The sequence below is a fragment of the Protopterus annectens genome, chromosome 9.part0 (genome assembly GCF_019279795.1).
Source record: "Protopterus annectens isolate FY-2018-M chromosome 9.part0, PAN1.0, whole genome shotgun sequence".
NCBI lineage: Eukaryota > Metazoa > Chordata > Ceratodontiformes > Protopteridae > Protopterus > Protopterus annectens.
In genome coordinates this window covers 305,100,772-305,127,852 of record NC_056743.1, presented here as the reverse complement: position 1 = coordinate 305,127,852, position 27,081 = coordinate 305,100,772, and positions in this window count along the sequence as shown.

Here is a 27,081-nt window from a genome sequence, read left to right as displayed (position 1 = left end):
AAAGAGTCCCAAATATATATATATATATATATATATATATATATATATATATATATATATATATCTGACACGTCTTCAGTAAGATTCATGTCTAACAATGTTTGTATCTCTTTAACATACAATTCCTTAAAATCCTTTAATTTTGTTATGTATGAATGAATTCTAGTTACAGTTATTCTCTTTGGTCTACCTAAAATACACAAATGTCTCTATGATCCTCCTATGAGGCTCCTAGTAGACGTGAAGAACAGCATTACATATGCATGTGCTAAGTTGGTAGACCACTTTTTGAAAAAGTATGTAGCAATGGAAAAACACATTTGTAAAAATCCATGGTCTTTCCTTGAGGTTATCAATACTTTAACATACGAGAATTATTTAAATTTTATGACAGTAGATGTTAAAGACCTGTATTCATCTATCCCCCACTTAGAATGGATGGAGTGCATGAGTTTTTTGCTGTCTAATAAGGGTGCTTCAACAACTGAAGCAGGACTTATGTTATTCTTTGTTTTCTATTTAAATCTAAATCAAAAGTAATCGCATTATGGTCTGATAATGGGCATATGACTACTTTGACTTTATACAACATTCTAGTTGGATCTGTTGATATGTAAACTATCTATTCTTAAATATGTGTCATGTCAATGAGAGTAATGTATAAAGAATAATGTATTAGGATCAGCATATTCATTAATGTCGATGATATATATTTTTTTAAATCTTTTAATTTGCATTTTTCAATGTACAGAACAAACAAAGATCAAACAATAACAAAGTAAAAAAACACTGGGTACATATTTAACAGTGAACAGTATCTAAACAAAAACAAGAAACATTAATATTTACAACTGTACAAAAATGCCATCAATTATTTTATTTCTTCCATTTATCGACCTTATCCAGTTATGGAGAAATCTTGTCATTACCTATCAAAATGTGTGATGAAGGTATATCTTTGCACATAAATGCCTGTATGATAATGTAGGTGAATTAAGCTAGCAGTATGTTAAATATCTGTTTCCATATTTTTAGTTTTTTAAGACCATTATTTTTTGCATCAATTACCCATTTATGAGCTAGCATGTGTTTGATTGCTATTTTTATGAATTCGGCCCAATTGATAATTATTCTGTCCCCCCATTTGGATGCTATGTATAGTTTCATTAATCAAAATAATGTGATATGTATGGTCACTTGCTTATGGGATATTCCTGGGGAGGAATGTGTAGTAGTGTGTATTATCATGTAAGAGTTGTTTTTTCATAGCTTTGCTTTTGTATTTGGATTTTTAACGAGTTCCATAGTTTAAATATGCATTTACAGCTCCAAAACATATGAATTAGATCTGCTTCCTATGATCTACAATGTGGACAGTTTGGTGAATTAGAAGAGTTAAATTTGTGTAGTACTGAGGGGGTAAGATATGCGTTGTTGTTGATCATGAGTTGTGTGTAAATTAATGTCGACAATATTAACATTTCAGTAAAGTCAGATAGCACCATAGAAATTGTTGTGTTCTTTCATGTTACTAGCATCTGTGTCCATATCATTCATTATACAATTAAAGTGACATGATTATTTCCCCTTTAGCAGGGTGTACAATGTCTTCTAAATGCTGCTTGGCTACTTTGACACCTAAGCCAAGTATCCCATAAATGTTTACTACAGTATATATTTTTCCATTTATGGATATCATTACTAAACAGAACATCCCTGTTTTGTCATAATATGTATTTAAACTTTTTGGCATCAAGACTGAGTTTTTCCATCAGACTGCTATTCCTCTTTTCTTTTGTTTATAGTATGAACTTACTAAAACTGTAATTGGAAGCTCTCTCTCCTTAGCATGAACAAACAAATAAGAGCACTAGAGAAATCCTCTAAAGCCAACATTGAGTCCAAATTGGTCACATCTGCATGAGACAATCATAAGGCCTTCTTCACATATGTCCTCAATCTCAAAGGAAGCACCCAGATCTGTTCAGAACTGGTGGTCAAGGACTCCACATACACAAATTCTGTAGATATAGCCAATCTACTGGCTGACAGACTCAGCAGAAACTTCTCCACTCTGTCCCCCATCAGTAAATCAGGACATCCCCAGTACCTGTCCCCTACCCCTTATCTCTACAGAACAGTGCCCTCTCAAAGGCAAAAAATACAGCCTCCATGGGACCCAATAACATCCCAGGCTGCATCCTACATGAACTCAGGCATGAACTTGCAGAACCATTAGGCACTATATTCAACCAAAGCCTGAGTACCATAGGATCATAGAAAGTTACTAGGCTATTGGCCCTGAAGCCCTTATAAGCCTAGCCAAGAGTTTAGCCCATGCACAGACATATCAACACCCAATGACCCTGTCCAGCAGGGACATGGGTGGAACCTCAGGGATGTATTTTATATTTTCCATCCAGTTATCCAGATTGCACTTAAAAAGGGGTAAAGAGGTACTCTGTTTGACATGGAGAGGGAATCTATTCCATAGATTGGGAGTCTCTGGGACACAAATCTGTCCTGCCAGCAAGTCCTATTGATGTCAGAGACCAGGTTGAGGCCGCTTGTGTGGGTTACTCGAGTGGAGCTTCACATGCAGATATGAAGCAGTCCCATCAAGGCGAGGTCCGAGATTGCCTTGTATGCCAGACAGAGGTCACCTCTTGAAGAGTCTGTGTGAAACAGAGTAGAGGGATAGGGCTTTTAGCCTGTGTATGGTAGATTTTTGAGGTCCTGGATTCTCCTGGTGAGGAACCTCTGTGATCTCTCCAGCTGTTGCATGTGCATTGTGAGGTACATGCCAAATGGGGCACTGTACTCAGTAATGGGCCTTATAAGGGAAGAATACAGGGATGTTATGACCTCCTTGTCCCTGGATGAGATACCCTTACTCATGAGGTGGGCCATATAGAAAGCTTTCCGTACAATGGATGCAACATGGTGGTCAAAAGTCAGGCTGCTATCAATTTGGGTGCCCAAATCCTTCACAACAGACTGTGTGCTTAGAACATTGTTATTAATGTGATCATTTATGGGGACATCTCTCTCCCCAAAGGGGATGATGATGCATTTTTTGTATTCGGCTTGAGGCCATGTTTCTGGCACCAGTCATTTGTTTGGGTGAGAACCACTTGGAGGATGTCCTCATCACTAGGGGAATTTATGACAGCTCCCAACGTGCAGTCATCTGCAAACTTGATCAGCCATAGCCCACTGGTTTTGGCCTGTACCTCAGAAAAGTATATCCCAAATAACAGAGGGCCCAAGACCAGACCCTGGGGTATGCCACTTGATATGGGTCTACTGCTTGAGGTGGCTTCTCCTATTTTGATTAGGTGGGTTCTGTCAGTGAGCCAGTTTGCTACCCATCTGGTAACATATGATTGATGCCTAGTTGAGAGAGTTTATCTATTATGCCTGAGTGAGGAATAGTGTCGAAGGCTTTGGTCAGGTCAAGGTAGGTGGTGTACACTGTCTTCCCGTCATCCATGGCTTTGGTGACTGTCACAAAAAAGTCAACCACATTTAGCAGACATGGCTTTCCCTTGACGAAGCCAAACTGTGTGGGATCGAGTGTTTGGAGGTTGCCAATGTCCTTGTTAATGAGATCCATGATAATACGTTCCATAGCCTTGCCGATCAGGCTAGTTAGGCTGATCCTTGTCTGGTCTTGTGAAGTATTCTTTTGATAACTCATTCTGTGAAGAAATCAGAGTCCTTTCTGCTTGAATTTTGACATAAAAATCATAGAATTTAAACAAAATAATCCAATGTAGACTTCCAAAGATTATAGTAGGTTACCAGTTAAGTTTAAGTTGTTTAGGAGTCTATTTTTTTTTAATTTTCTGTCAGAAATATAACTTAGATAAGAGAGCTGAAAAAGTGCAGTCAACATGTCAGTATCATGGCCACACCCCCTCCATTTGATGCATCTTTGATGGTTGTTAATGCCAGGTGAATAGTAATAGTTTTTTGCTAAATTCCAACAAGACTGATGTTGTTATTGTTTGTGAAACATGCTTAAAGAGCAATAACTGGAAACTACTTCTATCAGGGTATGCATGTTTTTACTGTAACAGACATTTCATCAAAAATTATGTGGAGGTGTTATGATAGAGATTAAAGATAGTATGAGGCCTGTTATTATTACATGTTCAATGGATAACACCAATATTATAGACTGTGTAACTGTGACAATAAGGACAACCCTGGAAAATATAACAATTGGTGGAGTGTATAGACCACCAAAGTCTAGTGCTGAAGACACAGAGGAATTGATACATTTCTGACATGAAGCACAAGAGGGAAAAATAATAGTGGCTGGGGACTTAAATTTACCAGACACAGATTAGAGTATTATTGACTCAGCAACAGTAGTAAGAAAATTATTTATAAAACATGCTCAGGAACAACAATTCCATCATATTGTAAAAAAGCCTATCCAGGAATGAAACATACTAGACAATGGTGCATAGGTGTATACAAAGATAACCACTAGGACCCTTATAAGCCTAGCTGTGCAACCCAAATTTGACCCACACAGATTTGATTTACATTGGTGTTTTTTTATCAGCTGCCTCTGTCCTTCAGAGATGTAGGAGCCAGACCTGGGGGAGGGGTGAATTTCCAATTACCAATCAATTGGTCCAAGTTGGAATTCAAAAGGGATTGAGAGCAACTCTGCCTCACATAGATGGGGAGCCTGTTATTGAGAATGGGAATTCTCTGAGAAATGTATCCTTTCGAACATGTCCTATTTATGTCACAAGCAAAATTTAGGTATTTTAATCTAATAGTTCTGATGCTGTTTGTTTTGAAGATGTGCAAAAGGTTCATCAAAATAGGGTACAGGGATGCCATGTATGCCAGGCAAAAGATCACTCCTCATAAGTTTGTATGATACTGAGTAGAGAGACAGGCCTTTGAGGCAATCAGCATAGGATATTGTGTTTATTCGCTATATTCATTTTGGAAAAAAACTTTGTGGACATTCCAGTTGCCAGATCCCTGACTAGTGAATCAGCTTTTATGTGTGTTTTATTGATGATGTAGTTCCTTGAGGTGGTAGACCTCCCAAAAGATACTACAATGGATTTCTTGGTACTGAGTTTTAAGCCATGGTTTTGGCACAACATGTTTGTCTGTGTCCTTCCTGAAGTGTGTTCTCATTTTGGGAGGATTCAATGCCTACACTCAGTTTGCAATCATTTGCAAACTTGGTCAGCTAAAGGCCTTTGACATTGGCTTTGACATCTAAGTAGTAAATGCCAAAGAGGAGTTGTTTACAGCACAGAGCCCTGAGGGACTGCACTGGTGACCAGCCTCTTTGTGGAGGTGGCTTCACTGATTCTAATGTCCTGGTCCTATCAGTGAGCCAGCTAGCTGTACAGTGTGTTATAAAGGTATTTATATCTAGTTCTATACATTTATTGACAATGCTCGAGTTAGGTATTATATCAAATGCTTTAGCCAGTTCTAGGTATACAGTTGCACTGTTTTTCCCTCATCCATTGCCTAATTCCATGCCACCATAGACTTGTACTCCCCAGATATAGTCATCCTGACAGAAACCTGGCTAGAACCTCACATTACCAGTGAGCAAATACTCCCTACAGGTTACGGCATACTAAGAGTAGACCGGCTAAACAAGAAAGGAGGCGGTGTAGCTATAATATTTAAGCAGCATCTAAACATCCAGATCTTAAAATCATCAGCACCACAAATAGGCAAATGAAGAAATAATATATACCAACCTCAAAATAAACCAAAACAAAACCATCAACATAATTGGATGCTACTTCCCACCTGGTGAAAACATCCCTCCACTAGAAAACCTCCTCAGCTGGTCTACCCACCTTCTCCCCCAATAAACTATAATTTTAGGTGATTTCAATATTGACTGGCAATCCTGTTCTGGCAACCATCCATCCCATCATGTAAACCTTCATGGCTTCACCCAACTAGTCCAGTCACCAAACAGGTTAAATAAAAACTCCAGCAAGCACACTACCCTGGATTGGATACTACTCAGTAAGAGCCCCCAGTCATATATAACAGGCTGCTTATCAGATAGCCTCAGTGATCACTCCCCAACATTCCTACTCAAAAAATACCTATACCAAGCTAAACCTGTCATCTACCATCAAATATGTACAAAAACGAAACTTTAACCCACTCACATTCATCTTATCCCTCAAAGAATGTAACTGACATCCTCTAAAGTACCTCAGTCTTGATGACACAGTTGAATTTTTTAATACTGCCTTCCTGAGCATCCTTAATTACCATGCCCCCATAAGACTTTCAGAACCAAAGCACAACCCTCCCCATGGCTACAGAAAACCACTAAGTCAGAAATGAAAAACAGGGATAAAGCCTGGGAGCACTGGCATAAAGCCAACACCCCCTCAACTAGACAGAAATTCCTAGAACTATGCAATAGAGTCAAAAAGCTAATAAAACAGGACAAATTCCAATACTACCAGTCTGCCCTAGACTCCTCCCAACACAGCCCCAAACAATTCTGGTCCTCCATAAACTCCATCCTCCACCCAGGTAAAGTCAGTACCCCTCCTCCTAACATCCCTCACTCCTCAGAAAATATTGCTACCTCATTCAACACACACTTCACACAAACCATACTATCACTAGCTAAACAACACAACCCCCCTCCCCTACAACCCACACCTTCAACTAGTAATCTCCCCACTGCCTTCTCTTTTTCTCCTGTACCTACCTCCAACATAAAAAACTCTTAACTAAACTTAAACCCACCAAATCAGCAGCAGACAACCTCCCAAGTGAATACCTACAAATCGCAGCTGATGCTCTGGCCTACCCAGTATCCATCTTGATTAACAGATCTCTGTCAGAAAGTTACGTTCCCACACTGTGGAAAGTATCACATATAATTCCCCTCCACAAAGGCAGACCCTCCACAGAACTAATCAATTTCCGCCCCATAGCGATTCTCTCTCCACTCTCCAAAATACTGGAGAGATGTATACACTCTCAGGTCTCAGACTACCTCCTTACTAACAACCTCCTTTCCAATACTCAGCATGGTTTCCGACCAAACCATAGCACCATTACTGCCTTATTCTCCTTTACTAACACTATCCTTCAGCATAAAAACAATGGCTATCTCTCCTCTGCTACTTTCCTAGACCTATCTAAAGCATTTGACATGGTCCCATACAAACAACTTATCTCTGTCCTCAATAACCTATCCTTCTCTCAGTCAGTCACCAACTGTTTCAGAGTTACCTGTCTGACCGCCAACAATCCGTTGTATGGCAGAATGACATATCTCCCCAACTACCTGTCTCCATAGGGTTTCCCCAAGGATCCATCCTTGGACCCCTACTCTTCTCTGTTTTCACCAGTAATCTAGCCTCTGCCACCAAACATGGCACACTCATACAATAGATGACTCCGCCATCATCTGCTCAGCCTAGTCCCTACCCAAACTGCAAAAAAGTCACACAGAAAGCCTTTTCCTCTGTTGAAACTTGGTTATCCGATGCCCATTTAATACACAACCCAAACAAAACTAAACCACTCATCTTCCAACCCACCAAACATACTCAAAACAGCTCTCACTTTAACTTCACAGCAAAAGACAACACCGCTATATATCCAACTGAACACACCAAATTGCTAGGAGTGGAAATAGACAATAAACTAAAATTTGACATTCACATATCCATGACCATAAAAAAAGGCCACAAAAAACTAGGAGCATTATACAGAAATAAGCAACTTCTCACCAAAGCAGCAAAGATTTCATTAGCAAATTCCCACCTTATCTCCACCCTACTTTATGCCTTTCCAATATATTCCAACCTAAGGCAATGTGATCTAAACAAGCTAGAGAACTGCTACAACAAAATCGCCAAATTCGCCAAAGGGGCATCCTACCGTAGTCACCACCGTCTCTCACTTGCTGAACTGGGCTGGCTTGAACTCCCTCACCTCCTTCAATGGTATCAACTCTCACTCACCCACAAACTAGTAAACCATCCACTATATGTCCCATCCCTCCAGAATCTACTCCAACCCTATCGCACCACCAGACCACTAAGATCCAGCAACAAAAATCACTTGCAGATCACTAAAGCCAATAACTCTGCTGGTGAAGCACTATTCTCTTGCACCATAACCAAATTATGGAACTCCCTCCCACCCACAATTACCTCCGTACCATCATGCACCCACTTCAAATCTTTACTAAAATGCACCTAAAAACATGCTGGCTATGCCCTTGCAACTCCCACTCTAAAATCACCCACCCCATCCAACCACTACCTTTCTTTCCACTACACTAACTACCTTGATTATAGCAAGCTCAGATGCTCATAAGCCTAGTACTTATTATACAGCAGGAACTTCTTATTGTAATGTTTGTTAATGTCTGTTATGTACTTCACAGATAAAGATTCTAGTTGTCTACTGATGTACTATGTTCTTCATCTGTAAATATGTTGTAAGTAATTGCTATGTTATATTGTTAATCACTATGTAATCCAATGTAACTACTCTCTGTTTATTTTAACTGTGGAGCTTTTCTCCCTGGGCCTCTGCTGAAAATGGACCTACGTCCAGTCGGACACTCCCAGTCAACAAATGTAAATAAATAAATAGAGACCGTTTCAATGAACCTGCAGTTCAGCACATTGCTGTGTGCTGCCCTTGAGGTTTCTGACATAGCTGCAGAATGCCTTATGGTTATCTTTCAGCTGGAAGTCTCTCTTAATCTCAAAGTTGGCTGTGCTTGATATAATTAGCCCTATTAGTTGACTATTTACTATGATGAGAGTTTCTATCTTTATGGTAATTCTACTTCTTGAATTTTTGCCATAATTTTTTCCTCTTCTCTATAGCCTGTTTAAATTGGGATGTCACCAGGGTGGTTTGTTTCTTGGCTTATGTCTGGTAGGTACAACAGCTCTATACAGGCATTGACATGGTTGTACAGAGTTTTTGAGAGGAATTCAGCACAGGCTGCTGTATTCTCGAGGTTTGGAGAACGTGCTGAATTTTGACAAACCATCACTTAATAACAGGTAATTTGCCTTGGAATAATTTCTGTTCCTGGTTTTAATGGGATTAAGGAGTGGATTTTGATTTTGAAGGAGACAGCTTTATGGCGGGACTTTAACAGGGAGGACGAGCCATTGGAGTGGGTGCAATGTTCTGGTACAGCCTCTAGTGGGTGAATCAATATTTGGTCAAGTGTGTTTGTACTTACAAAGGTCAGGAATGTCATTGCTTGTATATTTGAGGCTGTTTAGGATCCCTTTTCAGTATAGGGGTAATTAAAGTCTTCCATGAGTAGGTTATTTAGTTGGATGGTAAGTGCAGTAGGTCCAGGTATGCATTGTGAGCTTCTTGGGACATGGAGGGTGACCTATAGCTGGCTATGATATGATACAGGATTTCATCTCTGGTGATCTGCACATGAAGCAACTCCAGCATATCATCCTGTTTGACCACCCTAGAAGTAAACTTGCTGTTGATGTATATTGGGTCACCACCTCCTTTAGCCCTTTTTTGTACGACTACTGGTCTAAATTTGTCGAAGGCACTGAAACCTTGCACTGCCAGGATACTCTCTGCTGCTTTAAACCATGCCTCAATGGCTGCACAGCTTTCTATATTCTTGAGTGTAAGGAAGGCTTGGAGGGAGTATAGTTTCTTTGTTTAGGCTCCTGGCATTGAGCAGTGACACCTTGAGGTTCAGCTGAGTTGATTTTACTATGTTGGTAGGTTTGTCAGCTTGGCATTGCCTAAAAAAATGCACTATGGGGGTGGATAAAGTTTTAGCCGGTATTTGAAAGGCTAGACAGGAAAGGTGCAGACCACCCTTGGCAAAGCAATGTGATCTGTTAATCATGTCCTCCCAAGATGACAAACATTGGATCCCCTTAGAATGACACCAAAAAGACAGCCAGCTGTTGAAATCAATCATTTATTGATCATACAGTGGCATCATCCTTGGTGTTGATAAGACACTGCTCAATGCTAGGCTCATACTAGCCTGAGACACAGTCTGAAAGCACCATAATGTCCCTCTTTATATATTCCAGGGAGGTACTTCTCAGGTCATTTATACCTAAATGGAATATGATGGAATCATACTGGTTGTTGTTGTTGATGTATCTTTCAGCTTTTCCCAGTTAGGGGTCGCCACAGCGGAACTCCGGTCCGCTAATGATTGTCAATAGATTTTTACGTACCGAGTTTCCAGCTCTGACACACAACCTTCAACGAAGGTATGCCCATTCACGCATGTCTCCACACAGAAGACGCTTTAGCTGAGAATCGAACAGGACAACGTCATACTGTCAGGCGACAACGCTACCACAGCTCATACTGGTACCTGTGGTGAAATTACTTGAGTGTGCACTTTTTTGGCAGATGCTGGCTCTTGATAAGCAACTAACAGTTATCTTTTCTTTGTTCAACCTGGATAGAGTGGCATCAGTATATCTTGCAATGGAGTCCCCTATGACGAGAGTCCTAGGAAGTGAGTTAGCTTACATTAGCAGCTTACTGTTTGGGGCTCTACTGAGAGTAATGGTATGTGTGGTGTTAGGTGTGTTTTTTTCTGATTGCCTTTGAGTTTCCTGAGGCATAGATATGACAATGTATGATCTAGGTGATCTCTGTTGTTTACGAAGACTGCTTTTAATTGCAGCAGCAATTGTTAATCTATGTGTGTGTTGTGTGCATGGTTTTGACAACCTGATGTGCACCTGTATGCAAGAGTGTAGCCTCCAATGTCATTGTGTAAGTACATCTCTCACATACTTCATTTATTTAGTGATTATGCAACTGTCAGTATACATGAGACAACTGCTACATTGTCTCAGTATACCCAAAACCACCAAGATGGCTACAGAGAAGTCAAGAAATTGCATATCCATACTGTTCAGTCCTTTGACTTGTGAGCTATAAGGGGGTGGCATAATTAAAGGGGTATTAATCATGCTTTATCAGAGCAGATTATTCAAAACGGAACTAAATTCTACTAACTTTAATGTCTACACAATACTAAATGCAACTAAGGCTGTAGGTTTTGCCACTCGACTCCCACCTACCTGCTCTAAACCTGTTGGTGCACAAGGTAGTTGCACTATATTGCAGCTTTACAGGGTACTATTTCATGAACCATTCTTTCTAGGTGTTCTCTGCTGTTCAAGGCACTGCTGACTCACACAAATGTACAAAATTAATAGCAGCACAGGAAAAAAAGAAAACTAACTAATGAGCCCTCTCGCCAATAAAATGACTACAGTATGACTCTGTTATTGTATTTCCAAACTCAGATAGACAGGCAAACACCTCCTGTAACAAGATGAATAAAGCCAGTCCTCCTAATGTGCAATGCTACCACAAACCACTCAAATAATGAGCAGGAAATCCCTTTATGAAGGCAATTTCAAGACATTCTTACAGCAGCAACAGTGAAAGGAAGAGCATTTTTTTTACCCCCGTCCGAAAAAAAAAAAAAAAAAGAAAAATCAGTGAAATGCACACATGAAAGCAAGAAACAGTCATGATCACTCAAGTAATTTAAGTGTAATTTAGCAATCAAAGGTATTTAACTTTCCCTGGATGGATCTGGATAAAAGTAAAATACTCCTGTAATGTAAACTAGGATTCCAAGCTTTGCTGTGCTCCTGAAAAATGAGCAGGAGACAATATACAGTAAAGGAGGCTTTGCATTACTAAAGAAATGACTGCTGCTTCGTGTCAAGTTTTACCACCGTTGATGTACAGTGATCATGGGGTTATAAAGGTTAATTTTTTGCTAGCTAAATCTGCCAAACTGAAATCTAAACCAATGCAAAAAAGATTAACTACAGATTATATGGAAGCAAAAGAGTCACTATGTAAAACTGACTGAAGTGATGTGTTCAGTGGAAAAAAACTGCAGAAGGAATGTGGCAAGTTTTGAAAGAGAAATTCTTTAAATGCAAACAAAATCAAACAATGTTTATCAGAACACAGACATACAACATCAGGAAGATGCATTTCCACAGGAACAATATACTTGAGTAAAGTGAGAGACAAAAATATTGTTGTTTGTCTTTAGGCTTTTTCCCCGGTAAGGGGTCGCCACAGCAGAACTCTGGTCCGCTAATGATTGGCAGTAGATTTTTTTACAAAACGCTGAGGTGCCAGCTCGATGCCTAACCTTCAACGAAGGCATGCCCATTTACACACGCATATCTTTTAAATGCTACCCAACCGTGGGGAGGACATGCAGACTCCACACACAAGGCACTCCCAAGCCAAGCCGAGAATCGAATGGCAGAACCTCTTGCTGTGAGGTAACAATGCTACCGCTGTACAAACGCAGAATGAGAGAGACAAAAAATATAAGAAATAGAAAAAGACGTTGAACTACAGCTTTGAAAAGTGAAATAAACAAGCTGGGGATACAAATTAGACTGAGACAAGATGAAAACTTTGAAGAAAATTTCTATAAAGATATTGAGCATAATAGGAAATAACATTATAAATAGATAAGATGTTATAAGAGTAAAGACATACTGATGCAGTGTGTGTAAATTTTAGAATATATTGTCAGACACAATAGAGTGTAGATATATTTACAAAATCTTATGCAAAGCAGTTTTGCTCCACAAAAGGGGAGATAAGTTGTCCTACTAACATCCACGTAACCTCAGATACTGAAATCAAATTAGATGATATTGAAAAGGAACTATGCAAACTGGACCCAAACAAAGCACATAGATGAGATGGAATTAGTAATAATGACCAAAGAACACTTCGGCATGAATTTACGGTATCTGTTATTTACTAGGTCTTCCCTGCCCCCTGCTAATTATATATGCAAACTCTGACATCACACTACAATAGGGAAAGGAGCACAACTCCAATCCCCAATGGACAAAGATAAAGCGCAGTCACTGTCTTTACTTTTTGAATTTCTGTTTTTTTGATTTTCCTGGTTCAGTCTGTTGACGTTTTCTCTTGTGAGCTTTTGTCCTTCAGACAAGGACCCAACTATACATTTGCACACATAAGTACACAGTGGTAATGACATTTGACAGTTTGCTCCTTACCTACTGGAAACAGAGATGAGTAAAGTTAACTATAAGTGCAATAACGACAGTATAATTCTTTGGTAAGACAGCACTGTGTCATGTTTCAGGACAATGTCTCATTGTAAAAGTATATTTAGAGCTTGCATTTCTTTAATCCTATTTCTAGCTCTTGAAACTGACGCACTGTTTTATTACACAGAGGCAATTTTATCCTGTGGAGGACTTCCAAATCACCTTGAGTGTTCATCTTAGCTAAAACAATTATCTGACATATGCTACTCATCACACTGTTATTGTAGAAAAAGCCTCTCATGGATAATTAGACCAATTATCTATTAGTGTGTGGGAGACACACAGTGATTACTAAATATTTTATTTAAAAATGAACACATGACTGGATTATTTAATACGCATGTAACAGTACAAGAAATAAACCATTGGTATAACGTATGTACTTTAAAGCAGAGTGCACAATGTGTGTGCATGTCCCACATATCCCACTATATCCAGAATACACACTGTCATCTTTGATCAAGAAGTGAACACTTCATGTCAGAGAATCATTTCAGTAGTAATATTACTCACATATGCAAGCCAGAATAAAAAAAATACTGATATGGTCTCAGATCAGAAAAGAAGCTGGATTACAACTGTGTGAGCATCTCAGTCACAGGTTATTCCAGTGAATACCATTCCATCCAACGTAATTTCAACAAGAGCCTTGCTTCTGATTTAAGTTTAATCAAAGCAGTAAGCTTCAAAATCCTGGTTTCAGCACCTGGTTCCAGTTACAAGTGTTGAGACAGAGCCATCTAAACCCCACCTGTGGGTATATGATAAATAATTGCCCTAATTAAATATATTGTATCAGCTTCATTGATGGTCTTATTTAGGTATTTATAGTTGTAGAGGCAGGTGGTGAGCATTCAGGGAAGTCTGTTTATCAAGCATACTTAAAGGTTTATCTTCTGAATCTTTATTGTGGTGTTAATATGTGTGTCAAAGTTGAGGTTGTTGTCTAAACCATTGTTCCACAGTGTTAAATGCAGTGAAGATCATTAGTGTAGATGGCAGTTGATAGTTAATGGGTATTGTTTATACAAACTGTAAAAGATAGCAGGGCAGTGGTGGTACTATGGTGCAGATGGTTGAGTAGTTGTTTCTGAATACATTTTTCATAATTTCCTTCACTAATGGTTCTATTGATAAGAATGGATATAGGGTAGGCTATAGATTATTCTCCAATAAACAGGCCCATCTAAACACTGGGGTTAACAGAAGTAAGTAAACAAATGAAACAATAACAAGGCTACACACAGTAGTAAAAAATACATTAAAAGTATTTTTTTTCACAAGAGAACAATATGAGAAAAAAATATTTACAAATAAAAAACAAAGGGAATCCCCCCAAACTAACAATCATCAAATACAACTTCTCCAATAATACAAACTATAAAGAGTACAGGTTCATAGGTACATTCTAGGCTATTAATCTGTAAGGATCTTTAGAAGCTTAGAACTGCATTCCCATGAAAACTTTAGCCCATGTAATTTAAGTACAAATAACCTATAGATGGCAAAATATTTACATTATCCCTATCTATAAGGGCCTAAAGTAAAAAATTAAAGACAGTGGAGAAGCTGTACTTTCCAACCCACTTGTTCAGACTAAATTTAATAGCGTTAGAGACGTACTTTGGTTTATGTGGAGATGATGACAGTTCTTACGAAGTGGTATAATCTGTTTGATATAGCTATACCTCCATGTTCTATTTATGTTGTAGAAGAAATTAAGATTAGTTGGAGTTTATACCACTATTGGACTTGCAGATGTGCAACAGATTGGAGAGGACAGGATCTAATGAAGCTCTGTATGAAAGCCATAAATCTTCCCTCAGTAGCTTGTATGATACCAGGAAGAGGGTTAAGGCTTTGATATGGTCAGTGTCAATTATATGATTTAGGCCCCTGAGGTTTGTGGTGAAAAAGTGTTGTGGTCATTAAAGTTGTGTTAAGTGATTGGACAAGTACATATCAAAGGGGGAATTATAATGAATGATTAGCCTGATGAGTGCTGAATGCAGTGGGAGGGTAATCTATGGTTGGACAAAAGTTGGACTCTCAAGCTTCAGTTGCCTGAGGATCAACTTGTTGATGATTAGAGCTCCTCTACAAGAAATCACTGTTAGCTATTTCTGCCAGGATTGACTCCCTTTTTGGAAGAAGTTCGTCCTTCCAAGTCGCTGTAACCATGGAGTTGGTATATCTAACTTTGAGGGTGCCATGCTTTTTATGCCTTTCTTTCAACGAATGAAATTCTGGGACAGAGATCCTCAGTGCATTCAGTTTTGACCACTCACAGTAGAAGCGTAGTACAATATTTTAAACTTCAATATCAGAAACATCGCCCTCTGAAGCAGTATGAGTTTCTTACTTTTACTCTAACTCTAACATGAACTTCAGCTTGCTACAGATCCCCCACCATGCCCCAGAATTCCCACTCCTCATTTCTTGATACACTGGAAAATATTAGTGTACAACGCAACACCCTAATAATAGGTGATTTCAACTACCCCACCATTAACTGGGAAAACTACTCATGTACCAACTCTTTTGCTTAACGTTTTCTGGAATTTATAAATTCCAATGCCTTGGATCAACTTATCTACACCCTCACCAGGGGTAGCAATATCCTAGACCTGGTCATCACCAACATGGGCGACCGGTGTTCCACACCAGAGGTTAATTTCTCATTGGTCAGATCCAACCACAAGTTAATCACCCTAGACATCCACATCCTGCCCCCACCCCCATTATGGAAACCACCATAAAACATTTCTCCAAAGCCAACTTCACGCTTCTCAAGACAGTAGTGGCAAACTTCATGACACCCATGCAGACGGACGATAGAGGTACAACTGTTGAATCCTACACAAATGCACTTTATAAGCACTTACACGAGTGTCTGGATCATGCTATCCCTAACAGAACCAAGATGCTATCCTCCAAAAAAAGGAAGCCAATCTGGTGGTCCCCTGCCATAAACAAACTACAACAGAAGAACGAAACTGTTGCGAAAAAAGAGTAAAATCCCATGACTGGAGGAACTCCCTGGTCAGCCTCAATAAGAAGCTGAGATCCCTCATAAAATCCTCCAAAGCTAGTTACGAAAACAAAATCACCACTGATTCTAAAGACACCCACAAAGCATTCTATAGCTATGTCAAGAATCTCAATGGCAACACTCAGATCTGCTCTGAGTTACAGCACAATGGCACTAAATATACAGAACCAACTGATATTGCCAACATCCTGGCAGATAGGTTCAGTGCTAACTTTACTACCCCCACCCTTCTAAAGGGCCCATCTCCATACCGGAAGAATACAAAGTTCCTGTAATCACAGCTGCACAGGTAAAAACCACACTCTCCAAAGCCAAGAAAACAGCATTCATGGGACCTGACAACATCCCAAGCTGCATTCTACACAAACTACAGAACAAACTGGTACCCCACCTAAGTACCATGTTCAATCATAGCCTCATCTCAGGCTTTGTGCCCACTGAATGATGTACAGCAATGGTTATTCCACTCCACAAAGGTGGAGCCATCAGAGACCGTGGGATCTACCGCCCCATTAGCCTGATGACCCTGGTCTGCAAGGTCATGGAACATATCATCATGGAACTTAAAAAACAAAGACATTGGTAATCTCCAATCTCTGGACCCCACCTAGTTCAGGTTTGTAAAAGGCAGCTCATGTCCCTAAACCTGATAGACTTCTTTGAAGCGGTCACCAAAGCCATAGACGAGGGTAAGGTGGTTCACACAGCCTATCTAGATCTCGCCAAGGCTTTCAACACCATCTCCCACTCTGGAATTATACATAAACTCACTAAACTAGGTATAAATCCCTATGTCACAAGATGGGTTGCCAACTGGCTCACTGACAGAACCCACACTGTGAAAGAAGCAGACTCCAAATCTGACTTCAGACCAGTGACAAGTGGAGTACCACAAGGTTCAGTCCTGGGTCCTCTCCTGTTTGCTATCTACTTCTCTGAAGTACAGGCTAACACAGAAGGTCTTTAGCTAACAAAGTTTGCAGATGACTGCAAACTAGGAGCCATAATCGAAACTCCTAATGATGTGGACATCCTACAAAAAGGTCTCACTGAGACAGATGCCTGGTGTCAAAGCCATGGCCTCAAGCTCAATGCCAAAAAGTGCATTGTCATCCCCTTTGGTAAAAACTCTGTACCCATGAACTACTACATAGGCAGTAGTCTACTTAACACTGAAAGTATGATAAGAGACCTTGGGACACAGGTGGACAGTAGTCTCTCCTTTGATAATCGCATCACCACAGTAGTCAAGAAATTATTTTATGTGGCGCACCTCATCACAAAAGGTTTCTCATCCAGGAAAAAAGAGGTCATTGTTCCCCTCTACTCATCACTCATTAGACCTATTACAGAGCACAGCACCCATTTTCGTATGTACCTCACAAGACATCTACAACAACTGGAAAGGCCACAAAAATACCTCAGAATGAGGATTACTGGCCTCAAACAGATGACCTACGCAGACTGTTTCAAAAACCTCCAGCTTTACACCATTGCATATCACCTACTCAGAGGCAATCTCTGCCTATAACATACAAACTTATGTCAAACCAGAGCTGTTGGACATGCACCACTTAACGAAATCCCAATCCCTCCGAGCTACACACTTTAGGGACCTAAACCTTGTCACCACAATAAACAGAACATGCTGGAGGGATAGATTCCTGTCCCAAAGACTTCCTATACTCTGGAACAAACGGGTTCCTATTAGAATGACAAAAACGCCTTTTCTCAAATGTGTTTTCATTGACACCTAAAGAGCGAACAGGCAAAACAGCGAAGTGGCTGTTCAGCAAATTCTTTTTCTGGGAAAGAAGTCGCTTGACCGCTTTGTTGCTTTGCTGTGTTCTGGACTGTAGTGTGGTCTCAGGGATTCCCTTATCCGGTATAGCTCCCGAGCATGAATGTGCAACAGTTACTGACCTTAGGGTTAGGGTGCAGGTTAAGGTAAGTGCATATGTATGAAAGTGTTTACTGTTTTTTTTTGCATTAGATGTATGGTTGAGTTACGTGTGTATGTATTTTCAGTTGTTCACTTTTGTTTTGGGGGGGTAGAATTGGGGTTGAGGTAAGTGTGTATGTGTCTGAAACCGTTTACATAAATGTGCAACTGTACTGACCTTAGGGTTAGGGTGTAGGTTAAGGTAAGTGCATATGTTTTAAAATGTTAACTTTTTTTTTGTGTTAGATGTATGGTTGAGTTACGTCTGTATGTGTTTTCAGCTGTTTACTTTTGTTGGGGGTAGAATTAGGGTTAAGGTACGTGTGCATGTGTTTTGAACTTTCTGGGGTTTTTTTTGTTTTTGGTTGGAACAGCGATTTCTTTCCTTAGGAAAAAAAATCTCTGTTCTGAAGTGTCAACATTTTCAGCTTTCGCTGAAAAAGGATCGATGAAACATCATTCGCTCATTTAAGCTTCCGATGTTTTAATATAGACCCGGAACAAACTACCTATCTATATCAAACAAAGCTCCTCATTAGCACTCTACAAGAAAAATCTTAATGATTGGATGGAAAATAGGAAATTCACCCCAGGGATCACTTCTGTGGCTCTGGTTGACAGGGGCACAGGAAAGTAATTTTCTTGGGTGGCAAAAGCTAGGGTGCCATTTTGGCTAGGCTTATAATGGCCCTAGGGCCAAAAGCCTAGTACCTACCTATGAACCTATGAACTTTAATAAAAGTTTTCAAAAAATAAATCATTACTACCAGCCTAATAAAAATCTGTTAAAAGGTTTCAAAAAATAAATCATTACTACCAGCCTAATAAAAATCTGCTATAACAGGAAATATCTGCTTTTATGGGCCTGACACATTCCTACAACTGTGTCTTAAAAATCATGGCCACACAGGTAGAAACCGCACTCTCCAAAGCTAAGAATACAGCATCCATGGGACCAGATGACATCCCAGGCTGTGTACTACATGAACTACAAAATGAACTGGCACTTCACCTAAGTGTCATGTTTAATCACAGCCTCACCTCAGGCTTCGTGCCCACTGAGTGGCGCACAGCTACAGTTATCCCGTTCCACAAGGAAGGATCCGCCTTGGATCCCAGGAATTACCATCCCATCAGTCTGACAAGCCTGATCTGCAAGGGCATGGAACGCATTATCATGGAACTTATAAACAAAGACATTAGCAACCTTCAAACACTGGACCCCTCCCAGTTTGGGTTTGTGAAGGGCTGATCTTGTCTCCTGAATATGACTGACTTCTTCGAATCAGTCTCCAGAGCTGTGGACGAGGGTAAGATGGTCCACACAGCCTATCTGGACCTCGCCAAGGCCTTCAACACCATCCCCACTCTGGAATCATAGATAAACCTACTAAGCTGGGCATAAATCCCTACGTCACTCAATGGGTTGCCAACTGGCTTACTGACAGAACCCAGACTGTAAAAGTAGCCGACTCCAAATCCAGCTCCAGACAAGTGGAGTACCTCAGGGTTCAGTCTTGGGACAACTCTTGTTTGGCATCTACTTCTCTGAAGTACAGGCCAACACTAAGGGACTCTGGCTAACAAAGTTTGCAGATGACTGCAAACTGGGAGCCATTATTGAATCCTCAAATGATGTGGATATTCTACAAAAGGGCCTTACAGAAACAGATGCCTGGTGCCAGAGCCATGGGCTCAAGCTTAATGCCAAGAAATGTATAGTTATCCCCTTTGGAAAAAAACATGTACCTATGAATTACCACATAGGTGGCAGGACACTAAACATCAAAAGTGTGATGAGAGACTTAGGGACACAGGTGGACAGTGGTCTCACTTTCGATAACCACATTGCCACAACTGTCAGGAAATCCTTCTATGTGGCACACCTCATCACTAAGGGCTTTTCATCCAGAAAAAAGGAGGTCATTGTTCCACTGTACTCATCCCTCATTAGAGCCATTATAGAGTATAATGCCCCGTTTGGTATGTACCTCACAAGACATCTGCAACATCTGGAAACACCACAGAAATACCTCATTAAAAGAATCACAGGCCTAAAACAGATGCCATATGCTGACCATCTATAAAAACTCCAGCTATGCTCTGTGGCATATTGTCTACTCAGAGGCGATCCCTGCTTAACATACAAGGCCGTGTCAAACCCTGAGCTGCTGGACATGCTCCACTTAAAGAAATCCCAATCCCTCAGAGCCACATGTTCCAGGGATCTAAACCTTGTCATCACAATGAACAAAACATGCTGGAGGAATAGGTTCCTGACCCAGAGACTCCCCATAGTCTGGAATAGACTGCCCATACATGTCATGCAGAGCGCCTCATTGGCCCTCTTTAAAAGGAACCTTGATGATTGGATGGGAGATAGGAAATTCACCCCGAGGATCATGTCAGTCGCCCTGCTAGTCAGGGGTCCAGAGAAGTAAATATTGTGGGAAGAAATATCCAGGGAATTGTTATGGCTAGGCTTGCATAGGCCCTAGGGCCAATAGCCTAGTAACAAGCTATGAACCTATTAAAGTTTCTAGTGGTCTCGCCTGTGTGTTCATGGCAAATATCTCAATCTCTTTATTACATCTGAATTTGGTAGCAGCTTCATATCTCTGGATAGTAATTCTAACAAACTGTTAAGACCAGACATAGCAATGACTGCTGGATATTCATTTCTGAGGCTACCTACTATCTGCTTAATGGCAGGAGCTGCTTTTTCATCACGGTTAAGTACAAGGAAATTAACAATATTTTTGACATGCTAAAAAAACTGAAAGTGTAGAATGCAATACTTCCTTAAACCCCAAAACATTTTCAGTATTTTTTAAAAATACTAATGAATTATTGGGATAGAATATTTATTTATTTATTTATTTCCAGTTTGATAACAGGGGAGGTCCACTGGGCCCAAAAGGCCCATTTTCAGTGGAGGCCAGGGGAGAAAAGCTCCATAATAAAAACAATTAAGAAATAAAAACAAGTAACAATAAAAACAATTACAGAAATTAAAGCAAGCAAGCATAGAATCATACATTTGTACAAATTATTCATAGAATAATGCAAAAGAACACATACATATGAAATATGTGAATAGTATAATTTTTACAATCAAATTCAGAGAGCAATTTGCATGTAGAGCCATTTGCATAGAGTAGAGATGGGAGCCTGTGTACAGTATTTAAATAGTAAGTACTCTGGGGAGAAAAATTCAATATACATTTGAAGTAGAGGGGGGAGCTGTAGAAAGAGCAGAAAGTAGAGGCATTTGAAGAAGAACATGTCTAGGAGACATAAGAGGGATTTAGGTCGGAAGGGTACAATTACATTTCCAGTTTTGGGAGAGGTGGGAGTAGAGTAGGGATTTAAAGTGTTCAGAGTTTGTAGTGATTCTAAGTAGCGTTGGAGAGAGTTCCATTTTTTTGGCCAGTGAGTAGGAAAAGAGAAATTGGCCAGGGGGGTCGTTTAGGTTTATGTACAGAAAGTAGATTTTGTTGGGCTGATCTTAGGGGTCTGAGTGGTATGTAGAAAGGCAAGATATTAGTTAGAGCAGGGCATACAGTAGGTTTAAAGATTAGTTTGTGGGTTGTAGTAAATTGAAGGTAGTCTAGATGATTAGGAAGTTCAAGCAACTTTAGACTGTGGAGAGAGGTGCAATGGTGGGTGTAGTGAGTAGATTTAGTAGCAAATTTGGTGATTTTGTTGTAGCAGCTTTCTAATTTTGAGGAGATGGAGGCTGAGAGGTTAGTTAGAAGTGGAGCACCATACAGTAGGGAAGGTAGTAGGTAGGAGGAGGCAAGGGTTTGCCTTGTAGCAGGGGAGAGAAAGTGAGCGTTTCTATATAGCGTACCGAGTTTCTGATGGGTTTTTTTGATATTCAGTTGAATATGTGTATCGAATTTCAGATGTTCATCAATGGTAACACCAAGAAGTTTGGCAGAAGGAACAACTTCTATAGGGGAGTGAGTATGGCTGGTGATCTTGAATGATTGCTTGTCAAGAGGATGGGCTTTTGTGGGGGAGAAAAGAAGGATTTTAGATTTATTGGCATTAAGGGAGAGATGATTTTGAAGCATCCAGTTCTCTGTAGTTGTGAAGGTCAATTGAGTTTTAGTCTGGAGCTTAGGAAGGCTAAGGGCAGAGCAGACTAACGTGGAGTCGTCAGCATATTGCACTATTTGAGCATTTGGAATTGCAGTGTGAAAATTATTGATGAATATGTTAAAGAGCATAGGTCCGAGTATAGATCCCTGGGGGACTCCGGTAGGTGTAGGTAGGAAGGTTGAAGTACCAGTTTGCCATTTCACAGCTTGGGATCTGTCAGAAAGATAACTTTTGAACCATGAAAGGGTATCTAAGGAGAGAGTTAGGTTAGAAAGGTGATTGAGAAAATGGGTATGTGATACAGTGTCGAATGCCTTAAATAGATCAAGAAGGACAGTGGAGACAATTTCTCCAGCATCATGGGCATGTTTAACAATGTCTAAGAAAGAGAGGAGAGCAGTTGTAGTACTATGGCCTGGACAGAAGCCATGTTGTGTAGGGGTGAGGAGTTGGTTATTGAGGAGGTGGGGCATGACTTGCAGGTGAACGCATTTTTCAAGTACTTTTGAAATTGGAGATGCTATTGTTTTTGCCTCCTTTGTGGAGGGGCAAGATGTATGCTGTTCTCCATAATTTGGGGACATAGGATTCCTGAATGGATCTGTTGATAAGAATGCAGATGGGGATGGCTATACCATCTGCAGCATGTTTGAGGAAGAGTGAGGAAATGTTGTCGGGGGCATTGGAGCATGGCTTAAGTTTGGAAAAAAGCTTTTTAATGTAGGAAATTGAGACTGGTTTTAGCTGAAAAATAGGGGGAGAATTAGCAGTGGGGGGTTGTGGAGTAGAGGGGGAAGTGGTATTAAGGGAAGGGGAAGGGTTGTATTTTGGGAAGGTCTTAGTGAGTTCAGCTATAGAGTTGGTAAAGAAGTGATTAAAAAGGGTGGCAATTTCTGTGTCAGTTTTATTGCTGTCAAGACAGGGATTGGATTTAGTGCCAGGGTGCATGAGCGAGTTGATGGAGTTCCAGAATTGTTGGGGATTTTTGGAGTGAGTGGACTGTAGTTTGGTATAATAAGACTTTTTATCATTAGTGATATGCTTTTTGGTTAGATTGCGGAGTTGCTTATACTGAAGGAGGGTGGCTGGGTGTTTATTTTTGTTGTAAAGTTTCCATGTCTTATCTCTTTGTAGCATAAGAGTTTTTGTGTCCTTTGTTAGCCAAGGGGCGGAATTGTGTTTTATTCGTTTTGTCCAGGGTGGAGCTTGGGAGTTTAGGATGGTTAGGAAGGTAGTATTGAAGGAGTCTAAGGCTTTATCTAGTGGATGTCACAATTCCTTAGTTTAAGGGTTTCCAAAAATATAGCAGGGTTAAAGTTTTGAGAGATTATGAGTATGGGTATATTGGTGTTGGTGTGGGGAGGAATGGGAAGCTCGGTGAATAAAGGCTGGGAGATGATCACTCAATGTGTCTGGTAGAATGCCAGAGTCAGAGATCTTATTAGGGTGGGAAACTAAGATCCAGTCCAGGATGGACCCCGGGGGGTTGTTTCTGTTGGGTCTGGTAATGCTGTTTATTAGTTGTGTGAAATTAAATAGATTGATAGATAGAGAGGGATTACTGTTATCGATTCTATTCCAGTCAATGTTCACATCACCTAGAATGTATGTTTCTAGTTTAATGTTGGTTGAGGCCCAAGAGAGAGAATGTTTTCTAGGGTGTTGGTGGTGTTTCCAGGGGGGATATAGATGGCCACAATACAGATACTTTTGCATTTATTCATTTTGAGGATCCCAGTGACTAGTTCGGCACTGTTGAACTGAGGAATGGGGTTATGGTAGGGGCAGAGGTTCAGCTGGCTGCTATAGATTAAGGCTACTCTTCCTCCTTTCCTGATTTGGCGGTCGTATCTGAGAGCTTGAAAGCCGGGGGGTACTGCCACTATATCAGGTTGAGTGTGGTTTAGCCAAGCGTGGAAGAGTGTTATTTTACTTTTTACACTCTGGGCATTAATGGTAATGAGCTTTAGGTATTTATCGTTGTTCCTATTTGAAGCGGTAGGGCGAGAAGGATTGATACTAGTCATAGGTCCAGGGTTAGGGTGAATGTCTCCTGATAGGGCAAGACAATTGGAGGAAGAAAGGAGAGGAACCTTTGGTCTGTGACATGAAGTTGGTGAGAGAAGCAATTTCAGTTTGGTTGTAGGAGGTCTTAAAGAAGTGGTTAGGAGCTTTAGTTTAAAATAGTGAACTGGATTAGGTTGACGTAGGGAGGGGGATATGTGGTAAAACTGGAAAGTTTTGGGGAGGGGAAGAGAGAGAGTGGAGGGGGTGGAGGGGAGGAGGTAGTTTGTAGGAGGAATAGGAATTAGCATTGTAAACAGTTATTAGGAGAAAATGCATATAGAGGAGATAAGGGAAGCTTGATGAACTGTAAAAGTCATGATTAATTAGAGTAAATTAAGATTAGGGCAGGTAAGGTAACAGGTGAGTGTTTGGTGAGAATAGCCCCAGGAGTTTAACTGAGAGTACAGGCTGTTAAGGAATAGAGAAGGGGTGGGATTACCAATTGAATGAATGCTGGGAGGGGGGGGTAGAAAATTGGATTGGCTTAGGGGAAGGGGAGGAGATTCAAAGGTACAATAAAGGTAAGTGTACTGGGGGTGAGTGGGAATTGGGGATAGGGTAGGGGAGCTGAGTGAGCCCGCAGGGCGAATGGAGTGGGTTGAGCCACTGAGGGAGTAAACCCTAGGAAAACAATCAGAGGAGAGATGAAAGTCTAGGTAAGTTTGGGTGGGAATAGGTAGGATGTAAGAGCCTTGATAGTAGTGATAGTAAGCAGGGTAGGTAAGTAATGTAGAGTACAGGTAGAAGGAAATAGTGGGGCTGTAGTTCAACAAGTTATGAAAATTGGGAGTCTAAGAGTGGAATATTTGGTTCATGCCTCTGTCTAACAGTGACACAGAAGTGATAGCCGGGTAAACCTAACGATCTCATCCACTCATCATGGCTTTATACACAAGCACAGATGATCTCTGAAAGTGGGATAGATCTAGGAGAAGGTTGCCACCTAGTGGACAAATGCAGTATAACAAACAATAGCTTCTTTAGGGAGGTAGCAGGTCTACAAATAGGAGGAGGGAAGAATTATATACAGAGGGCATGTGAGGAGAAGGTATGGAAGTAAGTGAAGAGAGGGGCTTTGGCTGCTGGTCTCCCTGGCTAGGGAGTGTACAAAAAACCTAAAGTATCAAAAAATTGTTTAGTTGTACTGCCTGTAGTTTTAAAAACACATACTTTCTTTTCTTGAAGGACTGATGCACAAGGAGTATATAGGTACGGTTCCTTAGTATAGGGAGTGGACAGCAGTCATTGCCGTGGAATAAGGCTGTAGGTCCGCAACAGACAGGGCAAATTCTCAACTGTAGGACAGTACAAGCAGGTTGGATAGCTGGGTAAATAAATGGAGAGAGAGACAATGAGGTAAAGTAAGCAGAATGTTAAACAGAATGTTACTACAATTAATGAAGAGAACTAGAGGATGAGCATGTAAGCACTTACATAGGCAAAGTAGTCTCTGTTCTACTTGAGAAAAATAGCAAATGAGAAATAAAAACCAGGCATTTCAGATTGTGTAGGCACAAGGATAAGAAAAAATAAAATGAAATAATACATGCAATAGCATCACAATAGCCCCAATTCAAGCATTTAAGTATTCAAAAGCAAAGCTTCACACTCAGTAACAAAATATGTATTGTTTCTTATTCATTACAGCTACTAGCATGATATCCACATATTTATGTTCACTATAAGAATCTGTTTAACCATTATTAATTACCATTATTCGTAAACATTTCTGTCCATTTTGGAAATTTTCAAATAAGTACCACTAATATCATCTATTCTATGTAAACTGTCCAACAAATGTTTGATAATATTCCTAATTTCAGCCAAATAACTCATGGTAACACTTCCCCCAAACACATTTTAAGACGTCTCTCCCATATGCAGAAAATATAGAAAAGTCTGCAGGTGAAAGTCAAATTATTTGTTTGAAGCTAGGCATATCATGGATTTTTTTCAAATGGCCTGCAAGTGTCATTAAAGTTAGTCACCCATCACTACTAACACTACCTGCATAGCAGGTCATCCATCCTGGAAAGGAGGTGGCAGCATGGGCCTCTGAAATACTAACATGCACTAGTGGCACAGTACTGCAATAAGGGAGCATGAATGTCCAGGGACATAGGACTACTCTAACTGGCACATAACAAGGGATTGGTTTGGAGCATGGATCAGTAACTTGGACACTCATGGTCTGCTACTCTGATGGACTGAAGCAAATTTAATATTGAGTATTTTAGATTCTAGTCATTAATTCTGTAGTTTGTTTTAGTTATTTTAATTTTCCTGTTTTATTTCGGCTTTCTCATCTTAACATATAGCTCCTAGATCTGTTGTCTGCCTAAATTTTTGGTGTTTCTTCTATCACCGCTATTTATTCCTTTATTAATGATTAAAAAGTGATCTGGCTATAGTTACAAACTCAGTCTGAATAGAATACTCAATGGTTTTTACTGTGCATGCAACAAAACAAGTGGAAATAGCTCCAAAAAGTCTGGAATGCTTTTCTGAAAATGGAAGCAGATACATCCACCAACCAGATACAACCACACTATAGCTTAATGGTCATGTCATATCTTTCTCAGGATTTCTCAGATGTCCTACTTAAATCTGAAAAATTTCTGACTTTAATATATTGTAAAAGTACTTGCTATTGATTTTGGTGTTTTCATACACTGCCTACCTTCCACCATCCATGGAAACTAAACCCAAACAGCAAAAGATTTGCTAACAACAATATGCCCTGTAAAAGAAGGCCCATA